The sequence below is a fragment of the Loxodonta africana genome, chromosome 24 (genome assembly GCF_030014295.1).
Source record: "Loxodonta africana isolate mLoxAfr1 chromosome 24, mLoxAfr1.hap2, whole genome shotgun sequence".
NCBI classification, from domain to species: domain Eukaryota; kingdom Metazoa; phylum Chordata; class Mammalia; order Proboscidea; family Elephantidae; genus Loxodonta; species Loxodonta africana.
Window position 1 is genome coordinate 56,220,993 of NC_087365.1, and position 25,375 is coordinate 56,246,367.

The 25,375-nt window shown below is 41.9% G+C and overlaps 1 pseudogene; it reads right to left on the reverse strand.

Annotated features, from left to right (window-relative positions):
- LOC100675801 (zinc finger protein 343-like) overlaps positions 1-20,481 on the reverse strand; it is a 42,304-nt pseudogene extending 21,823 nt beyond the window's left edge.
- Positions 20,482-25,375: the final 4,894 nt, after the last annotated feature.

The window sequence follows — 25,375 nt, forward strand, 5'->3', positions numbered from 1 at the left end:
CTATGTCCCTGCACTCTGAGGAATTTGGAGTCTGAACTGAGTCCCTCCAGGGCTCACAACAACTTCTGCAAAGATAATACCCCACCTTCCATTTCTGTGTGTGTGCAAAAAGACAGGAAAGAAAGACAAGACCAAAATGGATGTCGGAAAAGACCCTGAAACTTGCTCTTGAACACAGAGTAGGTAAAGTGAATGGGAGAAATGATAAAGTAAAAGAGGTGAACAGAAGATTTCACAAGGCAGCTCAAGACAAAGTGAAATGCTATAATGAAATGTGCAAAGACCTGAATTTAAAAAACCAAAAGGGAAGAACACGCTCAGAATTTCTCACATTAAAAGAAGTGAAGAAAAAAATTCAAGCCTCGAGTTCCAATTTTGAGTTATACTATGGGTAAAATACTGAATGAAACAGGAAACATCAAAAGAAGATGGAAGACCCTGGACCGTCTGTTAGCCCAAGACTGGAACCATTCCCGAAGATAACTCTTCAGAGAGAGGTTGAACTAGACTATAAGACAGATAATGATACTGGTGGAAGTGAGCTTCTTGGCTCAAGTGGGCACATGAGACTATGTGGGCAGCTCCTGTCTGGAGGCAAGATGAGAAGGCAGAGGGGCAAAGGAGCTGGCTGAATGGACACAGGAAATACAGGGTGGAGAGAGGGAGTGTGCTGTCTCATTAGGGGGCGAGCAGCTAGGAGTACATAGCAGGGTGTGTATAAGTTTTTATATGACAGACTGACTTGATGTGTAAACTTTCACTTAAACCACAATTTAAAAAAAAAAAAAAGAAGACGGAAGATTACACAGAATTACTGTACCAAAAAGAACTGGTTGACGTTCAACCATTTCAGGAGGTAGCATATGATCAAGAACCAATGCTACTGAAGGAAGAAGTCCAAGCTGCACTGAAGGAACTGGCAAAACAAGGTTCCAGGAATTGATGGAATACCGATTGAAATGTTTCAACAAATGGATGCAGCAATGGAGGTGCTCACTCATCTATGCCAAGAAACTGGGAAGACGTCTACCTAGTTAGCCAACTGGAAGAGATCCATGTTTGTGCCTGACTTAGTCCTTCTTGTCAATCTTCCCCTGGACTAGGAACTTCTCCACATAGGAACCCCAAGTCCAAAGGATGCACTCTGCTCCCGGCACTGCTTTCTTCGTGGTATGAGGTAACCCTGTTTCTCTGCTCACCTCTCTCTTTTATATCTCAAAAGAGTTTGGCTTACCTTATCTTGTAGATCTCATCAATAAAACTGCCACTTTCTATCTCATTAACATCATAGTGATAGGATTTACAACACATAGGGAAATCACATCACATGACAAAATGACAGACAATCATACAATACTGGAAATCATGTAGCCAAATTGATACACATATTTTTTGGGGACACAATTCAAGCCATGACATTCCACCCTTTGGCTCCCCAAAATTCATGTCCTTGTCACATTTAAAACAGATTCACCCCACTGTATCATAGCAAAAGTCATAAATCAACTCCAAGTCCAAAATCCAAAAATTCCTCTTCATCTGTGAAATCTAGAATACAAGTTATCTGCTTCCAAAAATACAGTGGTGCAACCGGCAGGCACAAGCTAGGCGTTTCCGTAACAAATGGGAGAAACTGGAGGGAAACAAGGCATCACAGGCAACCAAACAAGTTAGCAGAACACATTACATTAGCCCTCAAGGCTTGAAAATAACCCTCTGTTCTCTGAGACCATTCACACAACAGCCCTGCCCTCTAGACCCTAGGTATTGGCTACACTCTCTGGATTCTGAGTGGTGGCCCCTCAGCCCTGGGCTTCAGCTTCGCCTTCCAGGCCCACTGGTATAGCAACTCTGCTCTCTCGTCAAAGGCACACCATTCTCCTAGTCCATCTGAGTGGTGACTCCACCCTTAGAAACTCCAGAGGTCATGGCTATACTCTGAGACTGAGGCAGTTTGGGTTCCTGTGTTCCTTATCTCTTCAGCTTCTGTTTCGTGGTTCCTTGGCCTCTCGGCCCTCATGCCTGCATCTGCCCTGCTGGGGCAAGTGTTCCAAAACTCAGTAGCTCCACCAAGAAGTGCCTGGAGGTTCCCCACTCTGCCAGGAAGCCTCCTGCGCGAAAACACTCAGCTCTCTCACTCCGTGGGTCAGCTCCAGCACTGTCCGGAGCTATTCTCCTGATTCTACTGCTGCCAGCTCACTGCTGCTGCTGGTCCTCTGCTGCTGTTTGTCACCATTTGTGCCTTCTCTGGTTGTCACAGATTGAATTGTGTCCCCCCAAAATATCTGTGAGCTTGGCTAAGTCATGATTCCCTTGTATGACTGTCTACCATTTTATCTTCTGATGTGATTTCCCTATATGTTGTAAATCCTACCACTATGACGAATGAGATGGATTGGTGGCAGTTATATTGATGAAGTGTACAAGATTAGGTAGTGTCTTAAGCCAATCTCTTTTGAGATATAAAAGACGAAAGAGAGCCAACATACGTGGGGACCTCATGTCACCAAGAAAGCAGCTCCGGGAACACAGCACGTCCTTTGGTCCTTAGATTCCTGCGCTGAGATGCTCCCAAACCAAGGGAAGACTGATGCATCACAAGGACCTTCCTTCAGAGCTGAGAGAGAGAGAAAGCCTTCCCTTGGAGCCAGCGCCCTGAATTCGGACTTCTAGCCTACTGGACTGTGAAAGAACAAACTTTTCTTTGTTAAGGCCATCCACTCGTGGTATTTCTGTTATAGTACCTCTAGATGACTAAAACACCGGTGTTAACAGTTCTCCTGATTTCCTTCTGCGTACTGCATCCATTCAGTTTCACAACTGCTTCCACATTTTTGGTATCTGTTAGAGCAGCACCCCACTCTCTTGGTACCAAATTCTGTCTTAGTCATCTAGTGCTGCCATAACAGAAACACCACAGTGGATGGCTTTAACAAAAAGAGATTTATTTTCTCCCAGTCTAGTATGCTACAAGTCCAAATTCAGGGCTTCAGCTCCAGGGGAAGGCTTTCTTTCTCTGTCGGCTCTGGAGGAAGGCCATTCTCATCCATCTTCCCCTGGACTAGGCGCTTCGCCACACAGGAACCCTGCATCCAAAGGATGCACTGTGCTCCTGGCAGTGCTTTCTTGGTGGTTTGAGGTCTCCATGTCTCTTTGCTCACTACTCTCTTTTATATTCCAGAAGAGACTGGCTTAAAATACTACCTAATCTTATAGATCTCATCAGTGTAACTGCCACTAATCCATCGTAGTGATAGGATTTACAACACACAGGGAAATTACATCAGATGACAAAATGATAGACAATCATACAATACTGGGAATCATGTAGCCAAACACATATTTTTGGGGGACACAATTTAATCCATGACAGTGCCCAGTCCAAAGAAAGGTGATCCAACAGAATACGGAAATTATAAAACAATATCATTAATATCACACACAAGTAAAATTTTGCTGAAGATCATTCAAAAGTGGTTGTGGCAGTACATCGACAGGAACTGCCAGTGGTTCAAGCCAGATTGAGAAGGCATGGAGCAAGGGATATCATTTCTGATGTCAAATCTTGTCTGAAAGCAGAGAATACCAGAGTGATGTTTACCTGTGTTTTATTGTCTATGCAAAGGCATTCGACTGTGTAGAACACAACAAATTATGGATAATATTGAGACGAATGGGAATTCCAGAACACTTAATTGTGCTCATTTGGAACACATACATAGTCTAAGAGGCAGTCGCTCGAACAGAGCAAGGGGATACTGCATGGTTTAAAATCAAGAAATGTGTGCATCACAGTTGCATCCTCTCACATACTTATTCAATGTGTATGCTGAGCAAATAATCCGAGAATCTGCACAATATGACGAACACAGCATCAGGATTGGTGGAAGAGTCATCAACAATCTGCGATATAACAATCTGCAACATTTCTTGCTGAAAGCAAAGAGAACTTGAAGCACTTACTGAAGATCAAAGGCTACAGCTTTCAGCACAGATTATACCTCAACGTAAAAAAAACAAAACCCTCACTAATGGATCAATAAGCAACATCATGATAAATGGAGAAAAGATTGATGTTGTCTCAAGGATTTCATTTTACTTGGATCCACAATCAATGCCCATGCAAGCAGCAGTCAGGAAGTCAAAGACATATTGCTTCGGGCAAATCTGCTGCAAAAAAACCTCTTTTAGGTGTGAAAAAGCAAAGGCGTCACTTTGAGGACTAAGATGGACCTGACCCAAGACGTGATATTTTCAATCACCTCATATGCATGTGAATGTTGGACAAGGAATAAGAAAGAAAGAATAGATATCTTTGAATTATGGTGTTGGTGAAGAATACTGAATACACCATGGGCTGCCAAAACAAAAAACAAGTCTGTCTTGGAAGAAATATAGCCAGAGTACTCCTTGGATGTGAGGGGATGGCAAGACTTTGTCTCACATACTTTGGACATGTTATCAGGAGGGATAAGTCCCTGGACAAGGATATCATGCTTGGTACAGGGTCAAGGAAAAAGAGGAAGACCCTCAACGAGATGGACTAACACAATGACTGCAACCACGGGCTCAAGAATAATGATTGTGAGGATGGTGCAGGATCAGGTGGTTTCATTCTGTTGTATAGAGTTGCTATGCGCTGGAACTGACTCAACAGCACTTAACAACAATAACATGCTATATGACCCTATTGAAGTCCTTCACGTATGTGGTTCAGAGATCGCATGTAGTGTTAGGAGCTATGCCACCTTCAGAAGCTCCTTACACATCCTGGCCAGGGTCTTAGCCCACATAACTACAATCCTACTGCCGTATTGTTGCTGTAGTTAGCTGCCACTGAGTCTTCAATTCATGGTGACCTCATGTTTCCAGAGTAGAACTGTTCAATACAGTTTTCAAGGCTCTGACTTTTCAGAAGCAGATTGCCAGGCCTATCTTCCTTGGTGCCTCTGGGTGGGTATCAACTGTCAACCTTTCAGCTAGTAGTCAAGAGCTTAACTGTATGTGCTACCCAAGGACTCCTTACTGCTGCCTAGGACCCCTTTAAGGCTAGCTAGAGCTCCCCTAAGATGATCTCGTGAGTCATTTGCCAACACTGCAAACAGAGCTACTTACTCCATCTTCTGTCCAACCTAGATATGTCACCTTAGTCAAACTATTACAATTTTTCTACTTAAATGACTGCTTTTACTAGAATGTGAGCTTCTTGTAAACTGAAATCTCTCTCTATCATTTTGCTAATCCTGGTGATTAGGATAAAATAGGCCTCTCTGGCAGATTTTATCATTTTCCCCTACTATCTGTTTCTCAAAAAAGGGTTATACTTCCCTGCCCCTGACCTCCGGCTTGACCTTGTGACTTGCCTTGGGCAATGCATGTGAGTGAAAGTGATAGTGGGATTTCTAAGCATTGCAGGACTCCACCATCTCTCTTGTTCTTTTTCCTCTGCCATGAGAGAAACATGTTCCCAAAAGGGGCTCTCCTTCAGCCTTGGTTCTGCTGGAAAAGGTCACGGTGTAGAGCCAAAGCCAACCTATGAGGGGTGAGGGAGAGGGTTATGTTTAAGGTTAGATGACTGTGAGTTTTTGGGTCATGTGTTACTGCAGCACAACTTAGCCTGACCTGATAAATACAGCTCTCCTTTTCTCTGCAATAACTCTATCAGCAGCAAACATTTATAAACCAGGTGCTGTACTAAACAGAGTTCCCTTAATCTTCACAACATGGCCAAGATGAAGATATCACTACTATTTCCAACTGACAGAGAAAAAAACTGAGGCATTAAGAAGTTGGTTTACTTGTCCCTAAGGCCATACAGCCATCAAATGCTGGTGCCAAGCCTAGAATGCAAGATTCTTATTCATTCACCAATGTCTAAGATAATGTCCACTGAAAAAATGACTGCATGAAAAAGCAGTGACCAGATGTCCACAGGGTTCAAAACTCACCCTAAAGAAGCCAAGACCTTGAGAGTGAAGTGGAGGAAATGGTCTGTATTGTTTAGCATGGGCTGTGTTATTCTGCAGTAAGAAACAACCTCTCGCAATATCAGTGGCTTAAAGTAATAAAGGTCTGTTTCTCACTCAGGCTTCATGTCTATCATGTATTAGTTGCAACTGTGCTCAATGTTATTTTCATTCCAGGTCAAGGCCAACAGTTCACCCCTACTTGGAACATGGCCAGTGGGAATGTCAGAGAAAGGGAGTGAAAGAAGGAAATGAAAGATGAAGAACCACACACAGTAAATGAATAATTTCATGAACAAAAAGTCAGCACAAAGCTGGTTCCTATGAGGTGGCGGTTAAACACATGCCAGATTTCCACCTTCTCCAAGCTGCTGTCCCAGGCCATCATCTTGACGCCCGCCACTCCCCCTCTCTTCAGCACTCTTCTTTACCCTGTTGGGTTCGGTAATTCACTGCAATGTCTCCCAGAACCCATGAGCTGTACTTACAGTTAAGTGATTTATTGGGATACAACTCTGGAGACAACTCAGAATAGGATACAACCAGGAAGGGACAGGAGACAACTCAGGATGCAGTTGCCTGATCAGGACAGCTTCCCGACAGGACGACCCTTGGAAGACAAAATGCTCCCCACTGTTAGACTTCTCCATCAGGACCTAGGACAGTCCTGCTCTCTGGGCCTCCCTGCCGTCAGGGCGTCTCTGCTCTCTGCTGCTAACTGGCCCAGCTCACACCCAGCGTAACAGCCTGCTCAGCTCTGCAGACCGTTCTCTGCCATCAAGCCTCTCTACAGGTAGATGGCTCAGCTCATAACCAGTGTAGCAGCTTCAGGGCCATTCATCTCCCTCATGGCTCTGCTGCCTCTGTCAGCTCAGCTTTCAGCCAGCATTTCTCTACCAGGAGACTTCAAAAACCTCTGCTTTTCACCCACCTATATATCCTGATCCTTATCCCTTAGAAGGCAGGGTATCCCTCACCAGACCAGAGACACCTATTCTCAATTACCTATGTCACTCAACTCAGGTATTATTAATCATCAGTCCAGGCCAAAGTATCAAACCATCATGCTGTTTACAGCTTATTTAGGAAATGTCAATCAACTCAGGGAATCCCCTGGGAAAGTGAAACAAACGCCCTGAGGCGAAAATAAGCTGGGAGCCCCCTCCACTAAGCTGTTTCTCCAAAGAACTACGGCAGAGGCAACACTCCTAAGGCATTAGGTGGAAAATCCCCCAAGTTGTTTTCCCCAAAAAAAACAAGACAAAAGGCCACGTAAAGGAACTCACTGCGCCACATACAGGCTGTTAGAAATTCTACCCTGTAACACTTCTGCCTGCAGTTCACTGGCAGAACAAGTCATACAGTTAGTCGCTCTTGAATTCAGCACAAGGTAGGGCTATATTCTAACAGGGAGAGGCACCCAAGGTGGGGGGACAAATTGTCCATGAATAATAAAACATGCTACAAGGTCCCAGGCCCATGAACCCACTCTCATTCAGCCAAGTCCCCACTAATGAGTGGGACTTCAATATGCTGGCACCTGTGGCCACGCCCAGGACAGAAAAATAAAGAATATAGTTCCTACACTTGCCATACCCTAAGGGAACAGGTAGAAATACTGACCAAGGAAAACCTAACTCAGCACACAAAGAATAGATGCTTTCTTAGCAAACCCTAAAAATCTAGAGGTGGTCAGGTGAGGCTCTCAATGAGAGATTAACTTGAAGTACCCTTGTAAAAATAAAGGGGGAGGAGGAGGGAGAAAGGGCCTGGGTAGTTTGAGCCTTTTCCCAGAAAAAAGGTGCACGGACCTTTGCAGAAAACGTCTGAAAATACGTTAGGCTTCTAAGAAAGAAAGATGAATAGTTTGCAAACGCTGTGGTCCCAGTCATGAATCTCCAGGCACGCCACCCCTGCTGTACTTAATATAAAGCCAGCGCTTTGCCACAATTCACTGGAGCACTTTGTAGTGTTGCCTAGTTGCAGCTCTTACTCTTCCTCTATAAATCTCTTCTTTCATTCCTAAAAGATTGTTGGATTTTGTTACTTGACATTTCTGGCGTCAGAAGTGGGACATTAAAGCTGTGTTGCTTGAAGCAACACATGAGGAATCGAGCATTTATGTCCTGGTACAAGCCCAGGCGTTTAGGCTTTCCCCATTCACAAGCTCTTGAGAATCGTCGACAGGCAAACAACTTCTCAAATCCAAGCTCTGCTCTCTTTGCACTGAAAGCTCGAGCTTTATTGAAGGACCTATTTCTGTCCAGATCTGTTTTCTCTGGCCTTGCAAGGTAGTTCACTAGATTTCTGGAAAAATGGGAATGTCCTAAGGGCAAATTAGAGTCACCCTATGGCACTCCTGCCCACTATATGAACAAACACCTTGGTCCTTCAAGGTGTGTGTTTTCATCTGGCTGGCATGACCCTAAAAAAGACAGTCTGGAAAATCAGTGCCCACTCTGGGGTTCTACTGAACTTTCAAAATTGGTTTTTCTGTGTAGTAAACTAGAAAATCAAGGCTCCTGAATCGACCAATCTGAATGGGTTGCCTATTCGGACTGTTACTTGGAGGCATCCAGAAGACATTAAAAAATCAAAAATCAAACCTGTTGCCGTTGAGTCAATTCCGACTCATAGCAACAGGACAGAGTAGGACTGCCCCATATGGTTTCCACGGAGTGCCTGGTGGACCTTTTGATTAGCAGCCATAGCTCTTAACCACTATGCCACCAGGGTCGCTTTGCTGCAGGATACTATTTTTAAATTTACTAAAGAAAATAAAAAATTACAATATCAAAATTCAGACCCTATCCCCTCCACACCATTGCCAACAGCTACTCCTTTGATTCCTTCTTTGCCACCATCTGCCTATGCCAACACTTTATCTGAGCTCCCTTTCTTTCCAACAAGATCGGCTGACAAACCTTTGTCTGAAATACCTTTTAAAATTAGTCCTTATACAGATGTAGAGGATCTTCCCTGTATTACCTCTATTCCTTGGATGGGCTCAGAATTACTTAACACTGCAAAAGATTTTCTTTGACAGTTAAGAAGGAATGAAACCAGGTATTGTATGGTTGTTACAAAGGAATCCCAGAGCTCTCAAGCCACAACAAAATGCGGGTACAGGTTCAAGCATCTTAAAAGCCTTTAGGGTGCTCGCCACCAACAGAAAGACACCCACGAAAGGGTAAGCTGAGACATGAGATGGCCAAAGCATTAGGCTTCCCGCTAGCTGCAAGACAACTCTCCTACAACAGAAGCACTCTGTGAAACACAACACCGTCCAAATCCTATGACAGATGCGTACTAGAAATTTTATTTGACTCTGGGAAACCAAAGTTTCAACCAAATTTTTAAATATATTTGATAAATGAGACTGGATTTCTCCTACCAGGACACCAGTTTAGAATGTTCTTTGTCGATAGGTGCGTTCAATCAGAACAGATTATTAGCTCAGCATACAGACTGAATAGTGTGGTGAAAGGGTACAACCCTGACGCACACCTTTCCTGATTTTAAACCATGCAGTATCCCCTAGATCTGTTTGAACAACTGCCTCTTAATTTATGTAGAGATTCCTCAGGAGAACAATTAAGTGTTCGGGAATTCCCATATGCCGCAGTGTTATCCATAATTTGTTATGATCCACACAGTCAAATGCCTTTGCATAGTCAAAAAAATACAGGTAAACATCTTTCTGGTATTCTCTGCTTTCAGCCAGGATCCATTTGACATCAGCAATGATATCCCTGGTTCCATGTATCTGTTTGTTACGCTGTGGGAGCTGGTGTGTTGCTGTGATGCTGGAAGCTATGCCACCGATTTTCAAATACCAACAGGGTCACCCATGGCAGACAGGTTTCAGTTGAACTTCCAGACTAAGACAGACTACGAAGAAGGACCCAACAGTCTACTTTTGAAAAGAACCAGCCAGTGAAAACCTTATGAATAGCTGCGGAACATTGTCTGATATAGCGCCAGAAGATGAGCCCCTCAGATTGGAAGGCACTCAAAAGATGACTGAGGAAGAACTGTTTCCTCAAAGTAGAGTCGACTTTAATGGCATGTATGGAGTTAATCTTTCAGGACCTTTGATGATATGGTGTGACTCAAACTGAGAAAAAACAGCTGCAAGTATCTATTAATAGTTGGAACCTGGAATGTATGAATCATGAATCTTAGAAAATTGGAAATTGTCAAAAATGAATGGAAGTCATAAAGGTCGATACCCCAGGCATTAGTGAGCTGAAATGGACTGGTATTGGTCATTTTGAATCTGACCAGTTTAGAACACATGTTCAAAATACTATAAGCTGAATATAATAGGAGAAATTTAGAATTTTAGTGATAACATTGGGAAGATGAGTTCCTGTTTGCATTGCTGTTTTGAGAACTCTGCTCAATGCTCAGTTTTAGTCCAAGGGTCCAAATAAAACCCTTCCATCTTGAGACTGTGGCAAGTTAATTTATCTAGGACCTGACTTTTCTGTTTATTTGAGTTGATCTTACCAAAGAATTGCTGTATATATTTTACGGAACTGGGTTCCTGTATTGCATGGTATTGTAGAAGCCTGGTTTTTGAGCTGGCCTCACAGGTCAGTGAATTTCTGTGGTTTTTCTGTTTCTTTTTGTTCTGAGAGTTTGCCTCTAGTCTAGAATGTTGTGTCTGAGTTTCTGTCCTGTATCAAGTTGGTGGCCATGGCTGGCAGTTGCTGTTTTTCATGAGGCAGTCTTAAATACAGGTTTTTTTCTCTTCCAAGAAAAACTGTCTCTTGCACCTCTCATGATCTGGGCTTTCAGTAGCTACTCTGAGAAACCCTGATATAAATAGGTCTATTTGAAAAGTTCAACGATAAAGCATGCACTGTTTATTTTGATTTGTATAACAGGGCTTGAAGGACAAATTACTCTAAAATTGTATCTCTAAAGGATCCAATAAAGCATGCAAAAGACTGGGTTATGAAGATATAATAATTTCCTACCTCCAGATGGTATTATTAAGTTAGAATATAATATTTGCTCAAAGAACTTACTGGTTTAATATGAAATAAACACTTAAATTTAATAGTCCAAATATTTCCAGGAATTAATGAAAGGGAACGCATTCTGACAAAGGCTTTTATATTCTACACTATGGCAATCTTAAAAGCAAAACCTTTTTAAGTAACTTAAAAGTAACTTTGTTGTAAAGTAAAACTAGTAGTTCCAGAATGGAAAAATGGAAGCAAAGGACAAGACTACAGGAAAAAATGGCTAGCCAAGAACTGATGAATCATTTACAAAGCTGCTAAAGGGCTTTGGTAGTTACGATAAAGAGAATACAAAACTGTTTACCAAGAGAATAGGTAAGAATAAAAGGGCAAGAATTTGGTTTCTTTTGTCTTTCAAACTACTTCGGCCAACTTAAACACATGTAAACAATTGACACGACCTATTCTTGTCTTTAATGATGAATCAAATGAGAGGGAGGGCAGCAGCATCAGGCCTCCCCGGCCTCCAGCCTCTGAAGCCATGCAGCTCCACGGGACCGCTCCCAACTAAGTGAAGTCCTTTTAAGACAAAAGAAAATAAGATAAATAACATGGACATTGAAATTAAAAAAAAAAAAAAAGGCTGTCTTCATATAGTTATCAAAAACTGGGTAGATCCTCACCATAAAAGAACTGTAAACAAGTTCCCTCTATTGAAGACGATTTCAAAGAGGCCAAAACATAGAAATGACAGTGAGACACACCTGGAATGAAATGGCAAGATGGAATGGAGACATTTTGATTCCAAAAACAAACAAACAAAAAGTCAAAAAAATCTAAGGTTAAATTGAAAATTAAAGGAAATTGAAAAGGACTGAGTGAAAATACAGTTTAAACAAACTTTATTTCAACATTTTTGGGTAATTTACTGATACTAAAAAGAGTTATATTCATTATAATTGAAGTCTATAGGCTCTTCCTTTTCATGCCACAAAGAAAATACATACAGATATCTCGGTCTGGCCATGACTGTATTCAGTACTATAAGAGATATGTTACAAGGACAAGAAATTTAAACGGTTTCTTAATAAGGGAATTTATTTGATATGGTCAAAGTTTTTATCTGACTGGCTAAGATTTGATGGATTAATTCATGAGATTTTTAAGAACTTTTGATGTTAAATAGCATATAAAGCAAAGAGCTGGGTTTCTTTTTAAAATAACAAAATTTCTTTAATTACTGGGTTGAAGAGTTAATGTATTATTTGTGCAATCTGCTTCGAAGGCAAGGGTTTGGCCTCTCATTACAATAAAATTCCTGAGTCAAAAACTGGGACACATGATTTTGAGAAAAGCTAACATTTTTACCTTTAAGGTATTTAATTAAGTAACTCAAAATATTGCTTCTCACTGACATACAATAAACTCCTGAGAACTTTGAAAGTTTGTGGAAAGCCACAAAAGATGTAATCTGCTTTAAAAAGGAAAAGGTGCTAAAAGAAAAAAAAAATTTTTTTTGTTTTTGTTTTTTAAAGGGTTTATTTAATGTGTTATAAGTTAAATGAAATGTGCTGTCAAATCAGAAGTGCCACATTTTCTTTGAGTTACAAATTATATCAGTGGTGTTCGCCTGATATCAGAAAACCAGTACATAATACTATGTCATAATTTTATTATTTATTTTCTTAATTGCCAACATGTTCACAACTTTACTTCTTTTGAATCTACATTGTCAAAGCCAATGGTTTAACCATGGAATTCACATCATTTACCCATGCAGTCTATCATTACTATTCAGATGTTTAGAGACTTGATAATCTTGGTATATTCTTGGTATATCCTGACTCAATGGTATTACATCTCAAGTTTATTATATATAAAGGTCTTTGAAAGTAAGGTTGCTATGTTTAGAAATATTTTTGTCCAAAGTTTTTTTTTTTAATTGACTTTATTTGGCTTTGCACTACTTTTGTAATTAGTTCTCATCAATTCTTTCACTTTTAAGAAGTATTATTACTACAAGTTATCATGGCTATATTAAGTTTTGTCACCTGCAGGTAAGTTTTTACTTTGCTGGCTCACTAAAAATGCTTGAGCAAAATATTTCAACAAAAGATAGACTATACTGGACTTTTGAAAAGGACTGTGATATTTTAAACATGGATACTACTAGACTGCATCAAGATTTCCAGAACTCTTGTGTAGAAACTGATCAGTTTACAGATTACAGCTGATCCAGAGTCATGTGGAACAGAAATTTAACTGTATAGGACTCAGTGGACTAAAGGATTACTATGAGGGAATACTGCTGATGTTTTAATTCATAAGAAACCATTTTCCTCCTTTTCCTAAATTATCTAAGGGTTTTCTTTTTTTTACCTGCAGATTTGGACTGCTTCTTGTTATGTGATTCCATGTGTTTATGTTCCTGTTGTTAGTACCATTGAGTCAGTTCCGTTTCATAGTGACCCCAGGTACAACAGAACGAAACACTGGCCAGTCCTGCACCATCCTCACAATCGTTATGCTTAAGCCCACTGTTGCAGCCACATCTCATTGAGGATCTTCCTTTTTGCTGACCCTCTACTTTACCAGGGATGATGTTCTTCTCCAGGGACTGATTCCTCCTGACCACATGTCCAAAGTATGTGAGACATCCTTTGAAGGAGTACTCTGGTTGTACTTCTTCCAAGACAGATTCGTTTGTTCTTTTGGCAGTCCGTGGTATATTCCACATTCTTCCCCAACACCACAATTCAAAGGCATCAATTCTTCAGTTTTCTTTATTCATCAGCCAGCTTTCACATGCACAGGTAACTGAAAACACGTGGCTTGGATCAGGTGCACCTATGTCTTCAAGGTGACATCTTTGCTTTTCAACACTTTAAAGAGGTCTTTTGCAGCAGACTTGCCCAACACAATGCAGCATTTGATTTTTTGACTGCTGCTTCCATGGCTGTTGATTGTGGATCCAAGCAAAATTAAATCCTTGACAACTTCAACCTTTTCTCCACTTATCGTGATGTTGCCTATTGGCCCAACTGTGAGGATTTTTGTTTTATGTTGATGTGTAATCCATACTGAAGGCTGTGGTCTTTGATCTTCATAAGTAAGTGCTTCAAGTCCTCTTCACTTTCAGCAAGCAAGGTTGTGTCATCTGCATAGCACAGATAGTTAATGAGCCTTCCTCTAATCCTGATGCCCCATTCTTCATATAGTCCAGCTTCTCGGATTATTTGCTCAGCATACAGATTGAATAGGTATAGTGAAATGATACAACCCTGACGCACACCTTTTCTGACTTTAAACCATGCAGTATCCCCTTGTTCTGTTCAAATGACTGCCTGTTGGTCTATGTACAAGCTCTTCATAGTTAGTTAACTGTTCTGGAATTTCCATTCTTCACAATGTTATCCATAATTTGTTATGATCCACACAGTCAAATACCTCTGCATAGTCAATTAAACAGAAAGCAGAGCATACTAGAAAGTAAGCATCTTTCTAGTATGCTCTGCTTTCAGACAAGATCCATCTGACATCAACAAGGATGTTCCTCATTCCACATCTGCTTCTGAATCCAGCTTGAATTTCTAGAAGTTCCCTGTCAATGTACTCCTGCATTAGTTTTTGTGTTATCTTCAGCAAAATTTTATTTGCATGTGATATTAACGATACTATTTAATAATTTTCTCATTATGTTGGATCATCTTTCTTTGGGATAGGCACAAACATGGATCTTTTCCCACTGGGTGGCCAGGAAGTAGTCTTGTAAATTTCTTGGCATAGACAACTGAACACTTCCAGTGCTTCATTCATTTGTTGAAACATCTCAACTGGTATTCTGTCAATTCCTGAAGCCTTGTTTTTTCCAAGGTTTCTTCAGTGCAAATCGACTTTTTCTTTCAGTACCATCAGTTCTTGATCATATGCTACCACCTGAAATGGCTGAACATCAACCAAATCTTTTTGGTACACTAACTCTATTCCTTCCACCTTATTTTGATGCTTCCTGCGTTGTTCAGTATTTTGCTCATAGAATCCCTAAAATTGTAACTGGAAGCTTGAACTTTTTTCTTCAGCTTTTTCCACTTGAGAAATGTCGAGCGTGTTCTTTCCTTTTGGTTATAAAGTATTATTTCATTATAATACTCTGTCTTCGCGAGTTGCCCTTTTAAATCTTCTGTTCAGCTCTTTTACTTCATCATTTCTTCCGTTCGCTTTAGCTATCGATGTTCAAAAGCAAGTTTCAGAGTCAATTCTGATATCCATTTTGATCTTTTCTTTCTGTTTTGTCTTTTTAACGACATTTTGCTTTCTGCATACATAATGTCCGTACGTCATTCTGCAACTCATTTGGTCTTCTGTCGTTAGTGTTCAACATATCACATCTATTCTTGAGATAGTCTTAAATTCAGTTGGGATATACTGAAAGTTGTAGTTTGGTTCTCGTGCACTTAATTTTCTTGGTTTCACCTTGAACTTGCATACGAGCAATTGATGGTCTGTTCCACAGGTGGCCCCTGACCTTGTACTGACTGATAATACTGATGTTCTCCATCGCCTCTTTCCAAAGATGTAGTTAAATTGATTCCTATGTATTCTATTTGGTTAGGTTCACACGTAAGGTTGCAGTGTATGTTGCTGAAAAAGGTATTTGCAATAAGTCATTGGTCTTACAAAACTCTATAATGCAATCTCCAGTGTCATTTGTATTACCAAGGCCATGTTTTTCAACTACTAATTCTTCTTGTTTCCAACTTCTGCATTCTAATCACCAGTAACTACCAAGGCTATCAATGAGCTCTGACTGCACGTTTAATCAATTTCAGACTGCAGAAGTTGGGGAAAAATCTTCAATTTCCTCAACTCAGGCTTTAGTGGTTGGTGTGCAATTTGAATAATAGTCGTATTAATTGGAAACCTGGTGGTGTAGTGGTTAAGAGCTACAGCTGCTAACCAAAAGACTGGCAGTTTGAATCTACCAGGTGCTCCTTGGAAACTGTATAGGGCAGTTCTATTCTATTCTATATGGTCACTAAAAGGCAGAATCGACTCAACAGCAACAGTTATATATATGTACAGATACATGTAGACACATGGATATTATCCTACTACTGACAGCATTATACTTCAGGATAGATCTTGAAGTGTTCTTTTTGAGGATGAATGCTACGTCGTTCCTCTTTATTTTTTCCAGTAGACCGTATTATCGTCTGACTCAAAATGGCCAGGACCAATCTATTTCAGTTCACTAATGCCTGGGATATCGATTTTTACGCATTCCATTTCATTTTTGACCACTTCCAATTCTGCTAGATTCATACTTCGTACATTCCACAGTCCAATTATTAGTGGATGTTTGGAGCCATTTCTTCTCCTTCTGAATAGTGCCACATCGGCTAACAAAGGTCCTGAAAGCTTGACTCCACCCACGTCATTAAGACTGACTCTACTTTGAGGAGGTAGATCTTCCCCAGTTGTTTTATGAGTGCCTTCCAACCCGAGGGGCTCATCTCCCAGCACTGTATCAGGAAATGTTCCACTGTTATTCATAAGTTTTCATTGGCCAATTATTTCCAAAGTAGGCCACCAGATTTTTTTTCCTAGTCTTAGTCTGGAAGAGCCACTGAAACCTGTTCAGCATGTCTGACCCTGCTGGTATCTGAAATACTGGTGGCACAGCTTCCAGCATCACAGCAACACGCAAGCCTCATAGTACTATAAACTGACAGATGAGTGATCTTTACCAACCCCAGGTCTAAAGGTTGTGCGGGCAGCTAGCAGAATCAGGAGACAGCAATATGTAGAAAGGATTGCTTGATACAAGTTTTGGCCTTCAGCAGAGTTACACAATTAACTGGGATGACCCAGTACAGAGGGAGTCAGGAGAATAAACACATAAAAATGGCTTAAGAGGGAATTCGGTAAAGGCAGAAAAGCCATCTGAACTAGTTTCCTTTTAAAGCTAATGAGTAAATGTTATGAATTATGTTCTCCACCCCCGACCTAAAATATGCGTTGTCGCCCTAATTCCTGTACCTGTGGATGTAATCCAATGTAAATAGCTCACATGCGCTGTAACATAATGCAATCACCTTCCAAGGCATTCTAATGTTATCAGTGAGTCAGTCTGTTATACCATAATAGATTGAGTCCTAGACCTAATCAATTCTGAGTTATAAAAAAAGCAGAACAGACACAACACACATGTGGTGGGAAAATGATGTGTGAGGATTGTCTACAAGCCAGGAGACCAAAAAACACCCGGAACTACCTAAAAGGAAGGAATCATCACTATTAATTACTGAGTTTGGGCAGCATCACAGGTAGGCAATAAGAAATGGCCTTTAGTAGGTGAGTGGCTTAATCATTTTTGACTCAGAGGAACAACTCAAAAGGCAGGGTGAAGGGTAAATGAAATGTGGAGAAGAGATGAAAATCTGAGTAGTGCAGAAGTAGAGACGACGGGAGGGGAAGAACAGAAGGGCATACCCGTCAAGGCAGAATTGAGAGGACTCAGTAACTAATCAGATGGATGAGAAATCTGAAATAACAAGGAGGTAAGAAGGACTCAGTGCTCCAGTTTCTGACAAGGTGTGGAAGTTGCAGCCATTAACAAAGATCAGCAGTAGGTAAAAAGAAAAAGAAGTGAAAGGGAAAATTCACCTTGCTGAATTCCAGATGCTCCTATCCATAAATGCTTCTTCCTGTTGACAGATTAGGTTTGAACTGTAAAATGACATCTTTAGAACAAATTGAAAAAATTCAAAACTAACTAGGTATTAAGGTATTATGGAATTACTGTTAATTTTGTTGACTATAGTAAGAATATTCTAGTTATACTTTCAAAAAACAATCCTTACCTCTTGGAAATGCATACTACCGTATTTACAGATGAAATGGTATGATGTCTGGACTTGCTTCCAAATACCCTAGCAAAGAAAACAAAACATGGTGGTTGGTGGTACTGGATGAAACAAGATTAGCACTGTGCATAACTTATGAAGCTCACCATCCTGACCCCAGCCACACTGCAATCATTTTTACTCCTGTAATGTGCTGCTACTTCTTCTGTGAAATGGGAATTTTGATTACTAACTTTTAAGTTGGCTGAAGGAATCGAATGTCACGCTGATGGTAAGGTACAGCGTCCGGCAAAGAACAACTGCCAATAAATGACAACAACTATTATTTTTATTTTCACAGCAGCTAGCACAGACCTGGGAATCCAGCTACCAGGATAAAATGCTGCTGGGGCAAGAATGGTGGTAACCTAAATGAGACCACAGGTCTGGGGTAATACACCTTGAACAGGCCCTTCTCCTTAGAACAGGCCTGGATGGTGGGAAAGGAGGCTGGGCCTCTGAGCCTCAGAAAGGATACTGCAGGGCACAAAATGTCAAGGACGCACAAAGGACATTCACATGGAGCAGAAGACACACTGTAGTGAAAGGTGGGTGGTACCCACCCAGAAGGAGTCTGACAGGAGCCAGGAGTCCTCTCTTTTTCTACAGGGTCCTCTCAGGACAGGCAGCGGTGTGAGGTGGACTTGGGAATGAGAACGGCAGTGTGAGCATAATGACTTTCTCTTTCTGTCCCCGCATGTCAGGCTAGGAAATCTCAAGTTTCAAATGAGGAGGCTTCCTCTTCATCAAAAACAAACAAACATCTCAGGTCTGTCACAGAAGAGAAAAGTGCACAAACATTAAGCTAATACTGATTAGGGAATTCATCCTTTTTGTGCCTCAAGGCCACAAGTTGTATTATTACTTTAAACAGTTAATACTTACTAAACTCTTACTACATACCAGAAACAACTCCAGACATTATACAAGTTTATCTCCCAAGAGTCCCATGAGTTAGAGCTTATGGTAAACTGAGGCACAGAAAGGTTGTGCTTCTGGTACAAGGTAACAAAACTAACCTAACCTAAATTTGAACTCTAGCTGTGGAGTGCCACATTTTTAGCCAGGGAGGCCAGTAATAATGTCAGCAGTGATGAACCCTGAGGGATGTAACAATTCTCAGTGTATCCACACACACGGTTGAGAGAATGTAGATGAAACAAAATTATTCATAAGTTTCATTGTTCTATTCTAAGTAGGTTTAAAGTCTGTCCTTAATGAAACATTAAAGTCCTGATATCAGGACAGCACCAGAGATGCTGGATGTGATCTGGATAGTCAGCCAACAGCCCTCAGATGTTTCCGCCCTACCTAACCCCACTACAGCCCCAAACCAGAGGGGATCAGCTGAGCTCCAAGGCTTGAGGCCAAAGTAGACAAGGGAAGGTGGAATCAGCCAAATAGACACCTACACTACAACTGGATATCTCGGCACAAAGTAGAGTGGGCCCAGGCCTGCCACCCAACGAACACTGGGAGAGCAGATCTCTGAGAAGATGACCTGCCCCCACTCAGAAAAAAAACTGCCTGCCCTGCAGTTCACCACCACCAGAGTACGTTTCGCTGTCGGTCACAGGAAAAAAACTCCTCCATCCCCTAAAAGCCCCAGGGACCCCAGATCCCATACACTCTCCCATGAGCCCCCAGGAGTATTATACCGTTATTAAGCTCACCTCCAATCACGCCTACCCCCACAATAAACCAAGGCGCAGCACGTCCTGAGACACGACTCCTCCAGGCCCCTCTCAACTACCTCCTGGGACGTCTCCAGCCCCCAACAAAAATAAATAAACCTTGACATGCACGATGAGTCCTGGATGCCAACCATGACCTGGAAATGCAGGACCAAGGAAGCGCTCTCCTCCTCCCCCAAACATGGGGTTTTATAATCCTCGCCGCGCCCCCAGAGACAGGGAATGTTAGTCTCCGTGCCCCTGGCTGAACTCATCCCACAGCACAAATAACCCCAGGGATGACACCCGGAGCAGCCCTCTCTATTCGGGAATTGTTTGTCCCAGACTAATCCCACTCCTTTCAAAAAGGAAATTCCAAGTTCCAAGTCACTCTCGTCCCAGGCCCAACCCGTACGCATGAAGTCCGCAGAGCGCTCTACAACTCAAGAATTCAAGGTTGGGTCTTATTTACTCAACTTCCTCGCCCCAAAAGCGCGTCTAGAGCCGCGCCCCCTTCTCCTAAAATGGAGCGTCCGGAACCGAAGAAGCCGAACCGCCGAGCGCAGCCCCCGCCCGCCGCCGGGCCCTCTCCCCTCCCGCCGAGCTCCACCTCGGGCCCTAACGCTAGGCCCAACCCTTCCCGACCCTCCTTACCGCGGGGAAAAGACGCCCGGGGGTCGGGGACCCTGAGGGCCTCGCTCGGTCCCTCCACTCATCGGCCACGGGACTCCCCCAGAACTACAGTCCCCAGAATCCTCGCGGCCTGCGGCTCCCATTGGCCGTCACAGGAGCGGCTTCTGAGCCACGCGGGTCACGGACCCGGACAACAGCCGCTGGGGCGACAGCCTCTTCCGTTTCTTTTTAAAATACTCATTCATCAAGCCCTAGCAGGTCCCGAAGGAAGTCTCCGCCCGGGCTTGCTCAAACGCTACACTCAAACGCTTTCGCCGACGCCTTCCGGACACCGCCCCCCGGCGCGCGACGTTACGTAAAAGGCGCTTCCGGTTGGCGTGCATGTCCCGTCCAGGGCGCTGGCTGGAAAGGTGGCTATTGACCTGACTCTTTCTGCTGAAGCAGAGCACGGTTCCCTGGGGTTAGGCCGTAACATATACCCCACCAGCCGTGAGCGCCATATAGGCCTGGCCTCGTGCTGCCCCGCACCCCTGTGGTCAGCCTCATTTTCCTTATGGAAAACAGACCAGGAAAGCAAAGAGGCTCCTGAAGTCTCAGTGGACCCGTTACACTCAACTCCAGCGCTTTCCTCTGTCGTCATTTTCTTCTTGTCAAAGGTCTCAAAGTCAGTAGTAAACTCTCACCCTGCTCATGGGGAATGGAAGCCTCACTCAGGTTGGAGCCTGGCTTCTTGGCCTTTTTTCTGGGACCCTGATTGAGAACTGGGCTAGGCTAGTCCCTTCTGTAACACGCCAGTTGGGGTTCTACAAAGCAGGTGTACTTTCGTGCATGGAAATGGTGTTTAAATTGTAAGTGTAAATAAAAAATTAAATTGGATTTTCCCTGTTGCCAAAAGGGAAAGATACCTTTTCTTCCACAGTCTCAGGAGAATACATACTGTGTTCTTCATTTATACAACATTCTCAGAGACACGAAGCTCCAATCACGGAGAACAGATCTGTGCTTGCCAGGGAGGGTGGCAAGGATTTTGTATGAAGGGATTACAGAAGAGAGACTTTGAGTTGATGAAACTGGTCTCTATCCTGATTGTGGTGGTGGTTAAAAATAATGAAGCTGAACCCACTGTCTCATGTCATATACAAATACCAATTCAAAATGAATCACAGACCTAAAAGAAAGAGTAAAAATGGTAGAGCTCTTAGAAAAATATATAGGGTTAAAGCTTTTAGACCTTGATTAGGCAATGGATTCTTAGATATGACACCAAAGCATAAGGAACAAAATAAAAAAATAAACGTCATTAAATTAAAAACTGGGCTTCAGAGGACACCACCCAGGAAGTGAAAAGACAATCCACAGATTGTAAGAAAGTACTTGAAAAACATGTGTCTGATAAGGGACTTGTATCTAGAATACAAAAAAAAAATTTTTACGATTCAATTTTAAAAGGCAAATACCCCCAATTAAAAAAATAGACAAAGAATTTGAATAGACATTTCTCCAAAGAAACTTTTAAAATGAACAATAAGGATATGAAAAGATACTCAAAACTGCAATGAAATACCACGTCACACCCATTAGAATGTCTTTATTCATAAAGATAAACAATAACAAGTATGTGGAACCCTCATACATTGCTGGTAGGAATAAAAAACAGTGCATCTGCTATAGAAAAGGTTTTGATGGTTCCTCAAGCAGTTAACTACAGAGTCAACATGTTGTGCACCACCGAGTCAATTCTGACTCATAACGACCCTATAAGACACAGTAATCATATCCACCCAGAGAGTCATAAAAAAAAACACAGTAATCATATCCACCCAGAGAGTCATAGAACCCAGTAATTCTCCTAGATATGTACCCAAGAGAATTGAAAACATACTATAATGAGTTAATAGTGTCCCCTCTTTATTCATGTCCACTCAGAATCTCAGGATGTCACCTTATTTAGAATTAAGTTCACTGTAGAGTAATTTGCTAAGAAACTCAAGAATGAATCATACTGAATTCAGGGTAGTACCGAAATCCAATGACTGATGCCCTTATCAGAAGAGAAGACATAAACAGGAACACAAAGAAGAAGGCCATGTGAATACAGAGGCAGAGTTTGGAGTTATGTTGGCACAAACCAAGGAACTCCTAGGGCCACCAGAAGCTAGAAGAGTCAAGGAAGGATTCTCCCCTAGGGATGACATCAAGGACATCATACATGAAGAAAGCCAAAGGTCATTAAAAACAGAACATAAAGAAAAGACCAAAATGGATGCTAAAAGAAAATCTTAAACTTGCTCTTGAACGTAGATTAGCTAAACTGAATGGTGGAAATGATGAAGTAAAAGAGCTGAACAGAAGATTTGAAAGGGCAACTCAGAAAACAAAATAAAGTATTATAATGAAATGTGAAAAAACCTGGAGCTAGACAACCAAAAGGGAAGAACGCATTCAGCATTTCTCGAGATGAAAGAAACTGAAAAAAAATTCAAGCTTTGAATTGAATTTTGAAGGATTCAAATTGAAAATATTGAACAACACAGGAAGCATCAAAAGAAGATGGAAAGAGGCGGAGCCAAGATGGGAGAATAGACAGACGCTTCCGTCGAGCCCTCTTTACAACAAAGACCTGAAAAAACAAGTGAAACGAGTATATTTGTGACAAGCTGGGAGCCCTGAGCATCAAAGGCAAGCTTGGACAACAAACTGGGGGTGGGGGGGGAGAGGAAGAGGTCATTCAGAAGTAGAGAGGAGTTACGGGACCCGAATCGCTGGGAGCCCTCAGGCACCACTCCCAGAGCGGCAGCAGAGGGCTACTACTAGCGTTCGGCCGCAGTTTCCTCAGGGAGAAGCAGCAGCCAAACAGCCCACTGACACCTCTAGAACGTGAGGAGAATGGTGCTGCTCTTGGCAAAAGCTAAGTACTTGCATATATTTAACTGCGCCTCCCCCCGCCCCACCCCCAAGCCAGCTTCAGTGGCTGAATCCCTGGGCCTGAGATAGACCCTGGTGAGAACCTAGAGCCATCCTCCAGGCCTTGGGAAAGGAAAAAATTTGCAACTGGGGGGAAAAGATAATTTGCTAGCTCCATTAACCAAGGGAGCTCAGGACAGAAGCAGCTCCTGTCCAGACATAAACCATCCGTGGATCTTGAGCACCTGTCCCTTCTGCATGGACCTGTGTGGGCCTATTTTGGGAGAATAGGCCCTTGTTGGCAAACTCCAACCATTTCAGCTGTGTGGTGGAGAGGTGGGTGTTTGACATTTGACATTGCTTTGCCTATAAAACAAGGCCCTCACCTACCCACATCAGGGACCTAACCACTGGTAGCTCCACTCAGGTCACCAAGCCACCCATGACAGGGGTCCAAAGATAACTGGTACCTCCCAGTCCTTACAACCAAAAATTTTGGGTGCCCATGGTCCCTCTGCAGAACCCACCCACCAGCATGCTCTAGGGACCAGAGATGCGTTTTCCTCAGAGACACTTGGGGGTGGGTTCTCAGCCCCCTGCCTTGTTCAGAGCGTGACCCCCTGCTGCAATCAGATACCAGTATATATGCCAATCACCCCTGCCCCTCTAAGACTGTAGGACACAGCCTATACCACACACTTGATATCAGCTACCTGGAAACCTGAGCTGAATTCATACAAGAAAACTGAATGGACTCCTCGACTGATATACCTCATAACAGCTCTAGCCAGCTGGGGACAGGACACCAGAGCTCCAAAGGCGAAAATAATCAAGCTAGCTCACTCAAACAACCCATAGGGGTATACCAAAACAAAACAAAGCAAGTAGCTACAACACAGTAAGCAAGCACAAACTAATACAATAACTTATAGATGGCTCGGAGACAACAGTCACTATCAAGTCACATAAAGAAACAGACCATGATCACCTCAACAGGCTCTCAAAACACAGAATCCAGGGATCTTCTAGATGAAAGTGCATTCCTTGAATTACCAGGTGCAGAATACAAAAGTTTAATATACAGAACCTTTCAAGACATCAGGAAGGAAATGAGGCAATACGCAGAACAAGCCAAGGAACACACAGATAAAGCAACTGAAGAAATTAGAAAGATTATTCAGGAACATAATGAAAAGTTTAATAAGCTGGAAAAATCCATAGACAGACAGCAATCACAAATTCAAAAGATTAACAATAAGATTACAGAATTAGATAACTCAATAGAAAGTCAGAGGAGCAGAATTGAGCAAGTAGAAGCTAGAATTTCTGAACTTGAAGATAAATCGCCTGACACTAAAATATTTGAAGAAAAATCAGATAAAAGAATTAAAAAAAAATGAAGAAACCTTAAGAATCATGTGGGACTCTATCAAGAGACATAATCTGTGAGTGATTGGAGTACCAGAACAGGGAGGGATAACAGAAAATACAGAGAAAATTGTTAAAGATTTGTTGGCAGGAAACTTCCCTGATATTGTGAAAGATAAGAAGATATCTATCCAAGATGCTCATCAAACTCCATATAAGGTAGATCTTAAAAGAAAGTCACCAAGACATATTATAATCAAGCTTGCCAAAACCAAAGATAAAGAGACAATTATAAGAGCAGCGAGAGATAAAAGAAAAATCACCTACAAAGGAGAGCCAGTAAGAATAAGCTTGGACTACTCGGCAAAAACCATGCAGACAAGAAGGCAATGGGATGACATATTTAAAAAATTGAAGGAATAAAACTGCCTGCCAAGAATCATATATCCATCGAAACTGTCTCTTAAATATGAAGGTGAAATTAAGACATTTTCAGATAAATACAAGTTGAGGGAATTCGTCAAAACCAAACCAAAACTACAAGAAATACTAAAGGGAGTTCTTTGGTTAGAAAATCGATATCAGGTATCAACCCAAGACTAGAACACTGGGCAGGGCAACCAGAAGCCAACCCAGACAGGGAAATCCAAAAAACCAAAGCAAGATTTAAAAAAAAAAAAAAAAAGCCCAACACAGGTTAACAGCAATGTTATTATATAAAAGAAGGCAACATTAAAATAATAAAGAGGGACTAAGAAACGTAATCATACACCTTCCATATGGAGAGGAAGATACGGCGATACAAAGAAATAGAAGTTAGTTTTAAATTTAGAAAAATAGGGGTAAATAATAAGGTAACCACAAAGGAGACAAACTATCCTACTTATCAAAATGAAATACAAGGGAAAAATACAGACTCAGCAGAAACAAAATCAACAACAACAAATATGAGG